Consider the following 10,928-nt stretch of genomic DNA (forward strand, 5'->3'; position numbering starts at 1 on the left):
GTACACTGTATCCGTTGTGGCCTCCTCTACATCGGGGAAACCAAGCGGAGGCTTGGGGACCGCTTTGCAGAACACCTACGTTCGGTTCGCACTAAACAACTGCACCTCCCAATCGCGAACCATTTCAACTCCCCCTCCCATTCCTCAGACGACATGTCCATCCTGGGCCTCCTGCAGTGCCACAATGATGCCACCCGAAGGTTGCAGGAACAGCACCTCATATTCCACATAGGAACCCTGCAGCCCAATGGTATCAATGTGGACTTCACAAGCTTCAAAATCTCCCCCTACCGCATCCCAAAACCAGCCCAGCTTGTCCCCGCCTCCCTAACCTGTCCTTCCTCCTACCTATCTCCTCCTCCCACCTCAAGCCCCACCCCCATCCCGTCCCCTTGACCTGTCCGTCCTCCCCCCTAACTCCCCACTTACACTCACCTTTACTGGCTCCATCTCTGCCTCTTTGACCTGTCTGTCTCCTCTCCCCCTATCTTCTCCTCTCTCCATCTTCTATCCGCCTCCCCCTCTCTCTCCCTATTTATTTCAGAACCCCCTTCCCCTCCCCCTCCCCCATTTCTGAAGAAGGGTCTAGGCCTGAAACGTCAGCCTTCCTGCTCCTCTGATGCTGCTTGGCCTGCTGTGTTCATCCAGCTCTACACCTTGTTATCTCAGATTCTCCAGCATCTGCAGTTCCTACTATCTCTGCAACAACAATAGCATGTTTAATTGCATAAAGAAAAAAAGGACTTGGTGTCACAGGGGTCCATGAAATTTTTATAACATTGTAACAGTGGCCTCAGAAGTAGCACCTACTTTAAATCATTATGTTACTTCTTCAAAGAGGAATAGGGTAGATATCGCTTCACACCGAGCAATATTTCTCTCCCAATGCAAACATACACGCAATCATATGAATTAGGAGTAAGTCACTTAGTCTCTCAATTCTGTGTCACCATTCAATAGAATTATAACTGAGCTAATTACTCCACATTCCTGCCACTGTCAGATAACCTTCCACACCCATTGCTTACCAAAGAATCTATCCCGACCGTAAAAATATTCAAATACTCAGCTTCCACTGTATTTTCAAGAAGGGTTCCAAAGACTCACGACCCTCTATGAGAAAGAATTTCCGCTCATCTCCATCATAAATGGGCGACCCTTGGCTTTTAAAAGTGGCCCCTAGTTCTAGATTCTCCAACTAGATGGAGCATCTTTCCACATTCACCTTGTCGAGGTCCAACAGGATTTTGTGTGTTGCGATCATGTTCAACCTCTCACCTTTTAAACTCTGGCAGATATAAGCCTAGCATGTCCAGTGTTTCCTCGGAGGACCACCTCCCTATTTCTGCTGTGTGTGAGCACGTATCCTGTGAGTGCGCATGCACTGTGTGCCCCAAGTCCTGAGGAAATGCTCTGCCTAAGCTACAGGGTTGAACAGCATACATGCATAATGAAGAATTTATTGGGACCAAGCACTGAAAAGCAGGGCTGCATTACACTGCAAAACAGAATTTATTTACGATCAATAAAAATCATCAAAATGGGTTATCTGGTTATTAAGACAGTCATACCTGTTGCAGCTTGCTGTGTACAAATTAACAGATGTGTTTCCTGCATTCCAAAAGCAGCCAAACCTCAGACAGAAGTTCACCTACACATCCGTCAACGTGGTCTATTGCATCCGCTGCTTCCGACGTGGCCCCTTCTACACCAGTGAAACCAAGCAGAGGCTTGGAGACTGCGTTGTAGAGCACCTGCGCTCTGTTCGCAACAAATGACAACACCTTCCAGTCGCGAACCATTTCAACTACCCCTCCCACTCCCTGGGCGACATGTCCATCCTGGGCCTCCTCCAGTGTCACAACAACGCCACCAAGGAACTGCAGGAGCAGCATCTCATATTCCGCCTCGGGAGCCTACAGCCCAATGGTCTCAAGGTGGACTTTACCAGTTTCAAAATCTCCCCACCCCCGACCTCATCCCACGTCCAACCCTCCCTCTCATCCCCGCCTCCTTGACCTGACACAACCTGTCCGTTCCTCCCACCTCACTGACCAATCCCCACCACTGCCTACCTGCACTCACCTATCACCATCCCACTTACCTTCCCCAGTCCCACCCCTCCTCTCTCTATTTATTTCAGAGCTCCCTTCCCCCTCCCCTATTTCTGAAGAAGGGTCCCAACCTGAAACGTCAACTTTCCTGCTCCTCTGATGCTGCCTGGCCCACTGTGATCATCCAGCTCCACACTGTGTTGTCTCGGACTCCGGCATCAGCAGTTTTTACTACCTCTCAAGAGAATTTTGTTGGTTGGGAAATGCTCCAAGACGTGCTGAAGCCATGAAATGCGCATGATCAATACATTCACTTTCCTTGAAAAAGACTGTTAAATACAGTTGGCAAGTTACTAAGCAGATCCTGTATTCGCTAACCTTCAAACTGGGGGTACCCGCTGCTGTGTGTGAGCACGTATCCTGAGAGTGCACATGCACTGTGTGTCCTAAGTCCTGAGGAAATGCTCTGCCTAAGCTACAGGGTTGAACAGCATACATGCATAATGAAGAATTTATTGGGACCAGGCACTGAAAAGCAGGGCTGCGTTACACTGCAAAACAGAATTCAAGTCCACACTCAGTGAGAGCTTCATTTCAGATAAGCACATTCCATAAAACTCTGACTGCTGATTACTAATGCTCCATGTTTATACAACCAGTTAAAGCCCAATTAACTTTTCATTAATATTTCTACTAGGTTTCCTCATTCCATTAGATCTCAGGCATTCCTTCAGACTACATTAGAGGACAACAGGCCAGACAACAACTAAAATTTAAAGGGCACATTGCCAGGTAATATTCTAGGTTACATCATGAACTCAAATCATGGCCAGTATTCAGAGACAGGTGCATTGTACGGTTCAATGTTCAATTTTTTTTTATTTAAGCTAGTATTCTAATCAACCTGCTCAGAGATGTTATTACACACTGCTGGAGCAGATGGGAATTGAACCAGGGTCTCCAGGTCTAGAGATGGCGACACTACCACTGCACCACAGGAGGATTGTTCAGTTTGCTATTCAAAAGTCTTGAAGTGTTATACAGGGGATGGTAGCATAGTGGTAATGTTAATGGACAGGTTACCTAGAGGCCAGACTAGTGATCCAGAGGTACAAGTTTAAATACACTGCAAAAGCTGGGGTAATTTATATTAAATTCATTAAAAACTTGGAATGAAAACGCCAATTCATACTGGATCATGAAATTATATGACAACAATAAACCCATCCAGTTCACTAATGGTCTTTAGGGTAGGATACCTGTCAGCCCTACGTGGTCAGGCCTTCATATATCTGCGGTGTTTAATTCTAAAACTCCCTATTGAAATGGCCTAGAAAGTCATTCAACCACAAGTGGCTAACTGGCATCAAGGACAAATCAGGATTGCAAATAAATGCGGATCTTAAACATAATGCCAATATCCCAAGAACAACTGTGGATTTTTACAGCATATCATCCACAAAAGCAAGTTTCGCACCAGTCCTTGTGCTCCTAACATAACAGATGCTAAGCCAACCCATTCAGTACAGCAGTGAAGAAAGAGCTTCACAGTATCACAAAACCGTAACAGCAGAGAGGAAGCCACTTGGTCCTTTGCATCAATGCTAGGACTCCACAGGAGCAATTCACCTTGTGTCACTTTTGATGCCCAGTGAGATCCTAAATGGTTTTTGTTTTAAACGTCTTAATCCCTTTAATTTTATAGAACAGGAGCCTATAGAATCCCTACAGTGTGGAAACAGCCCTTCAGCCCAACAAGTCCACACCGACCCTCAGAGCAGCCCAGATACATTCCCCTATAAACCTAATGCACTAATCTACGCATCCCTGAATATTACGGGTAATTTAGCATGGCCAATTCACCTAGCCTGCACACCTTTGGACTGTGGGAGGAAACTGGAGCACCCGGAGGAAACCCACGCAGACACAGGGAGAATGTGCAAACTCCACAGACAGTCACCCGAGGCTGGAATCGAACCTGGGTCCCTGGTGCTGTGAGGCAGCAATGCTAACCACTGATTTTCTTTCAAATTGGACTCTTTCTGTATTTTAATTGACTGCTACTGAACAGAGAACTGGCAAGTTGGCTGCTTTGAGAAAAGACCAGCAATTACCAGAACACAAGCAGACTCAACATTTCTCTGATTGTCACAACTCCCATTTTTTGAACAACGCAGCGAAGCTAACATAAAGGACAATGCATCTGCACAGTTGGTTTTAGTTTGAAAGATTAACTTGGTCATAGAGTCATACAGCTGTACAGCAAGGAAACAGACCCTTTGGTCCAACTCGTCCATGCCAACCAGATATCCTAAATTAATCTAGACCCCGTTATCACCATTTGGCCCAAACCCCTCTAAACGTTTCCTACTCATATACCTATCCAGATGTCTCTAAAATGTTCTAATTGTACCAGCCTCCACCACTTCCTCTGGCAGCTCACTCTATACACTCACGACCCTCTGAGTGAACAAGTTGCCCCTTAGGTCCCTTTTAAATCTTTCTCCTCTCACCTTAAACCTATGCCCTCTAGTTTTGGACTTCTCCACCCCAGGAAAAAGACTTTGTCTATTTACCCTTACCATGCCCCTCATGATTTTAGAAACTTCTATAAGGTCATCCTTCACCCTCCAACGCTCCAGGGAAAATAGCTCCAGCCTATTCAGCCTTTCCCTGTACTCCAAACCCTCAAACTTTGGCAACTTCCTTGTAAATCTTTTCTGAACCCTTTCATGTTTCACAACATCCTTCCTGTAGCAGGGAGGCCAGAATTGCATGTAGTATTCCAAAAGTAGCCTAACCATTGTTCTGTATGGCCATAACATTACCTCCCAACTCCTATACTCAATGCACTGACTAATAAAGGCAAGCATACCAAATGCCTTCTTCACTATCCTATCTACCTGCAACCTCCATTTTGAAGGAACTATGAACCTGCACCCCAAGGTCTCTTTGTTCAGCAACACTCCTCAGGACCTTACCATTAAGTGTATGAGTCCTGCCCTTATTTGTCTTTCCAAAATGCAGCACCTCACAGCTATCTAAATTAAACTCCATCTGCCACTCTCGGCCCACTGGCCCATCTAATCAAAATCCCATTGTACTCTGAGGTAACTTTCTTCGCTGTCCACTACACCTCCAATTATCGTGTCATCTGCAAACTTACTAACCATACCTCCAATGTTCACATCCAAATCATTTATATAAACGACAAAAAGCTGTGGACCCAGCACCGATCCTTGCGGCACACCACTGGTAACAGGCTTCTAAGTCTGAAAAGCAACCTGCCACTACCACTCTGTCTTCTACCTTCGAGCCAGTTCTGTATCCAAATGGCTAGTTCTCCTTGTATTCCATGTGATCTAACCTTGCTAACCAGTCAACCATGAGGAACCTTGTCGAGTACCTTACTGAAGTCCATACAGATCTCATCCACTGCTCTGCCTTCGTCAATCCTCTTCATTACTTCTTAAAAAAGAATCTCAATCAAGTTAGTGGGACATGATTTCCCATACACAAAACCATGCTGACTATCCCTAATCAGTCCTTGCCTTTCCAAATACATGTAAATCCTGTCCCTCAGGTTCCCTCCAACAATTTGCCCACCACTGATGTCAGGCTCACCGGTCTATAGTTCCCTGGCTTTTCCTTACCATCTTTCCTAAATAGTGGTACCATGTTAGCCAATCTTCCGGCACCTCACCTGTGGCTACCGACGATACAAATATCTCAGCAAAGGGCTCAGCAATCACTTCCTTAGCTTCCCACAAAGTTGCTAATGACTGTACAGTTATTTGCTACAAACACAACAATTTTTGATCAGGCACATCAAATCTACCTCTTTAGATGGGAAACTCAATCCAATACCCCAATCACACAATTTAAACCTGCGGGATTTTGTATAGTTTGAATAGAGCAGTTTTGACATTTGTAGTCTGTTTGTTTATAACACCAGGAGAAGGTATATCACAACCAGCGCCAGGTTCGACTAATGCCAGCCAATGATTTCAATTCCTCTCAGAAATCTGATTTCTGGAAAGAATCCTCTATTTCTGCTGCAATTCCCAGTTTACAACAGCTGCATAATTGTATCAGAACGCCTGCAAAAGGAACTTCTGTGCAAGGCCAAGCAAACGGACATTTACTCACTGGACCTTAATTCACTTGAACAAGTGCCAATACCTTTAAGCAATGAGTAATTTGTGACCCTCTATTTTCCCTTATTGGATGCAGGTTTGTGAATGCATGTTATGAACTGTTCTATTTTGTGTTAATGCTACAGGATTTGCTGCAGATCACTTTAGACTGGACATCACAGAGTTTGGAGAAACGCTATCACTAGCCATTTTCAATAGAAAATTAAAGAAAAATTAAAAACTACCTTCAAAAAGGAGGAACTTAAAATAATTCAATTCACCTTCGCCTGTAATCCACGACACACTACTCTGCTTTCTTCCTTCCTTGTGAACAATTCTTTTCCTGCAGCTACAGGAATGGTCCAGGGTCCAAAGAAAGACCCGAAACGCCTGGCTGCACCCAGCATTGAATGCTGGATAAACTAAGAGGATATGAGCTCCCTATCCATCTACTGGTCCCCAAAAGCTCTGGGAGTGTCTCCTTCTCATCATTTTCCTCAGAAATCACATGAAGTATGCGTTGACTGGTGATGAGGTAAAAAATATCAGCATGCAGAGATTCATCAAAATTGATACCAAATTCCATACTGAAGAGACCTACCCCCATCTGGGATGCATGACATGATCAGCATTGATAAGACAAGTGAATGTATCCATGATCCATGGCACCAAAGGTCATTTTGCTGTGCGTGGAATTATAGCTGAGGCGGCCACGTATAAGCGGACTAAAATAAGGGAGATTCGAGCGGACACCAAGGGAATCCTTTACCCGGTTACACATGACACATGAAGCATTCCTCTGATTAAGGTCAATGACACTGTGCACATTGATCTAGATACTGGCAAGATTACAGACTTCACCAAGTTTGATACAGGTAACTTGTGTATGGTTACTGGTGGTGTTGACATGGATCATATTGGAGATATTGCTAATCATGAGAGGCACCCTGGTTCTTTTGATCAAAGCAGAAGTTGCCGGAAAAGCTCAGCAGGTCTGGCAGCATCTGTGAAGAGAAAATCAGAGAAGGGTCACCTCAGTTCTAAGGAAGGGTCACCGGACCCGAAACATTAACTCTGATTTTCTCTTCACAGATTTACAGAATCCACAGTTGTTTTGTTTTTTATCTGGTTCTTTTGATGCTGTTCCTGTCAAGGATGCTAATGGCAATAGTTTCATTACCAGGCTTTCCAACATTTTTGTTATTGGAAAAGGTAATAAGCCATGGGTTTCCCTGTCTTGCAAGGGTATCCACTTTACTACAGCTGAAGAGAGAAACAGAAGACAGGCTGCAAAATAGAGTAACAACTAAACGTCGGAGAACTGTACAGTGGTTATACCATCTCCAAACAATAAGTAAAAGGTTTTCTTTATATCTAAATAAGAAATTTAATTCCCCTTCTCAGGCCTCAATCGAACCTGCTTCCACGAAATTCTTAGACATTGCATTCTGGATCTTAGCCACTTGGTGTGTGACTGGATCATATCCACTTGGAGTGTAATAACACTTTTTATCCTGATGCTGTGGCTTCTTCTGCCAATGACCATGAAGACATGTCCTCATGTTCTAAGATCCTACCATCAACAGGAACATCTCTCTCCTCAACTGTCCACACACTAGTGATTTTGAAACTTCTAATCAAATCTCTTCTCAACCTTCTTCAAGGAGAACATCCAATTTTTCCAAACTATCAAATAACTAAATTATGAAGTATGCATCTTCTCCCATGCTGTTCCTGTCCTGAAAATATTCGATAAGGACAAAATTTAGGGAGCTTTACTCTGTATCTAACCCCATGCTGTACCAATCCTGGGAATGTTTGATGGGGACAATATAGAGGAAGCTTTACACTGTATTTATCCCCAGACTAGTGCCTGTCCTCAGAATATTTGATAGGGACAATGTAAAGGGAGCTTTCCCCAATATCTAACCCCATGCTGTACCATTCCTGGGTGCGTATGATGGATTGTGTAAAGGAGCTTTGCACTGTATTTAAACACATGCTGTATCTATCCTGGGAGTGTTAAATGGGGAGAGTATAGAGGGAGCTTTAATCTGCATCTAACCCGGTAATGTACTTTCCAAGTGTGTTTAATGAGGACATGATAAAGTACCATTTTAGCCACTCAAGTGTTTCATTCTTCATTGCTGTGACAATCACAAAATTATCAGCAAAAAAAAAGCAAACTAGCTTTCAGTCAGTTTTTCATACAAATTAAAATTGAGAGTGAACTAAAGAAGAAAAGCTTTGAAATGTAAATTCACTCAACACTGTCTTGCAAGCTTACTATACTGTCTGCCTGATTATGGAGTATAATGACTGCTGAAACAGCTTTATACTGAGCAAGGAACATTAATTATAGTCAAAATTTAGAAAGAAGAAACAGCATATTAAAATAAACTCAGCTGCGATGTGCTAAAAATAACGAGTTAAATTTTCAAGATTGGTAATTTCAACAATTCATCGTAAATTCATACATTATGCAGTAAAATCATTAGAAAATGAAAGCACTCAGCCTGTCACTGCCTTTAGCACAGTTTAATTATCAGAATTCAGACACAGAGCGCATCCGACTAAAATGGTTTTGTGGTTGCAAGGCAATTTTCATTTTTACTGTGGCCAGAAAACCACAAAACACCATCCATGGTAGTTGGGAAAATATAGTCAACATCCAACCAAGGGTAAATACACCATAAGACCAGAACTTACAATCATTCATATTGATAACACCCATTAATGTAAACAGTCTCAAAATTTAAGATTGAGCCACATGCAGAAAAGGCTCAGCAGATTATCTTAAAGCTTGGTCAAAGAGGAAAACTTCATAGGGGTATCTTAAAGGAAAAACAAGAGGCAGATAGTTATCAGGGGGTAATGCTCGGGCTTAGGGCAAAGGGAACTGAAGGTATGACAATCAACGGTGCAGAGATTAGAATCAGAGATACTCCAGAGGCCAAAACCAGAGAAGTGCAGGTATTCCAAAGGGTTTGCAAGCTGGAAGTAGAGAAGGGAAAGGGAGAGAGTATGTGTGAGAGAGGGAGTGAGAGAGAGAGAGATTCAGCAAGGACAAACAGCAAGCATCTCTGTCCACCTTAATATGTTATATCAGATAAGGGAAACTTAGAGCAGCTGTCATTCAATGGCAGGACTGAGAATTGCTGCCATAATAACCTTGAAGGTGTTGTAGTGTATCCAATACATACTGCAATCACAGAGTACTAAGGGATGGATGCTGAGTCCATGACAGAATATCAGTCAAACTGTTTCATCCAGGAACGGTGCTGACCTTATTCCAAGCTGTTCAGGTTCTTCTCATTCAGGCAAGTATTAATGACACACAGAATTACATAGCTCTGAACAAGGCCATTCAGCAATCATGCCTGTGTCAGAACAATGAAATGCTCAAACAGGTACTCACAGTCATGCATCCTTGCTTTTCTCTCCACAGTGCTGCAAATTTCTCCTTTTCCCAGAATGCAGCTAATCTGATCATAAACATAGCAAGTAAATCTGTTCCTAGGTTAGAGCCTTGGAGAAATTCTGAGATGGGCCACTCACAGATATCTGATCTGTTCTTGGAGCCAAAGAGATAAAACCCAGCTTTGCTTCAGGATATTGGGGCACTCAGTGATTATGAACCACCCAGGGTGGCATGTTTATTATATAAATTAATGTGGAACGTATACATATTTTGGTGGTGGAGGTGAAGGCGGGTATACATTACTGTCTGGCACTATTGGTGGGTTGTACAATCAGGAGTGATATACTGGTAATGTTTTACTTTGTGAATAAATTGAAAACTGAGTAAAGATTCATTTCTGGTCTCCTTCAGCAACTGACTATCAGCAAGCAAAAAAAACCAAAGGACTGCAGATGCTGGAAATCAGAAAGAGAAACAGAAATTGCTGGAAAAACTCAGCAGGTCCAGCAGCATCTGTGGAGAGAAAGCAGAGTTGACATTTTAGGTCCAGTGAACTCTTCTTCAGAACTGACTGTAGCTAGGAAAAGGTTGGTATTTACACAAAAGATAGGGCTGGGGAGAGGAGTAAATGATAGGTGGAAATGGAGCCCAGAGAGACAGAAAAGCAACTGTGCCGACAAAGGAATGGGTATAGGTCTGCCTGGGGGAATGAATAGCTATTAATGGAGACAACCAGTGGCTGACAATGGGGATAGTAGGAACTGCAGATGCTGGAGAATCCGAGACAACAAGGTGCAGGGCTGGATGAACACAGCAGGCCAAGCAGCATCATAGGAGCAGAGAGGCTGACGTTTCTTGTTTCTGGAAGCAGCCCACATGCAGTTCAAAACTTTGAGGGCTTGAGTACCTTCTCCAATGTTTTAACCCCAACCTTCACATGCCAAGCCTCATCATCACATGGGCTGCTACTACAGACAACCGATTGTCAGGCACGAACTGTCCCCATTAGCAGCTATTCATTCTCCTAGTCCTTTGTCCACCCAACTATTCTTTCTCTCTCAATAAAAACCAAAAGAACTGCGGATGCTGTAAATCAGGAACAAAAACAAAGTTGCTGGAAAAGCTCAGCAGGTCTGGCAGCATCTGTGAAGGAGAAAACAGATTTAACATTTCGGGTAAGGTGAACCTTCCTGACGGTGGCTGGGAAAACGTCAGTTTATATGCAGAAAATAGGGAGGTGGGTGGGGTAGAGAGTAAACAATAGGATAGAGCCCAAAGAGAGAGAAAGACAGTTGGACAGACAAAGGAGTTGCTAAC

At 43.5% G+C, this 10,928-nt stretch overlaps 1 protein-coding gene and 1 pseudogene across 1 annotated transcript in view; one reads left to right on the forward strand and one right to left on the reverse strand.

Annotated features, from left to right (window-relative positions):
* LOC109922222 (rab GTPase-activating protein 1-like) overlaps positions 1-10,928 on the reverse strand; it is a 152,084-nt gene that overhangs the window by 48,009 nt on the left and 93,147 nt on the right. The gene's annotated exons all lie outside the window — the stretch shown is intronic.
* Positions 6,548-7,500, forward strand: LOC109923924 (annotated as a pseudogene).

This window comes from Rhincodon typus, chromosome 10 (genome assembly GCF_021869965.1).
Source record: "Rhincodon typus isolate 14 chromosome 10, sRhiTyp1.1, whole genome shotgun sequence".
Classification (NCBI taxonomy): Eukaryota; Metazoa; Chordata; class Chondrichthyes; order Orectolobiformes; family Rhincodontidae; genus Rhincodon; species Rhincodon typus.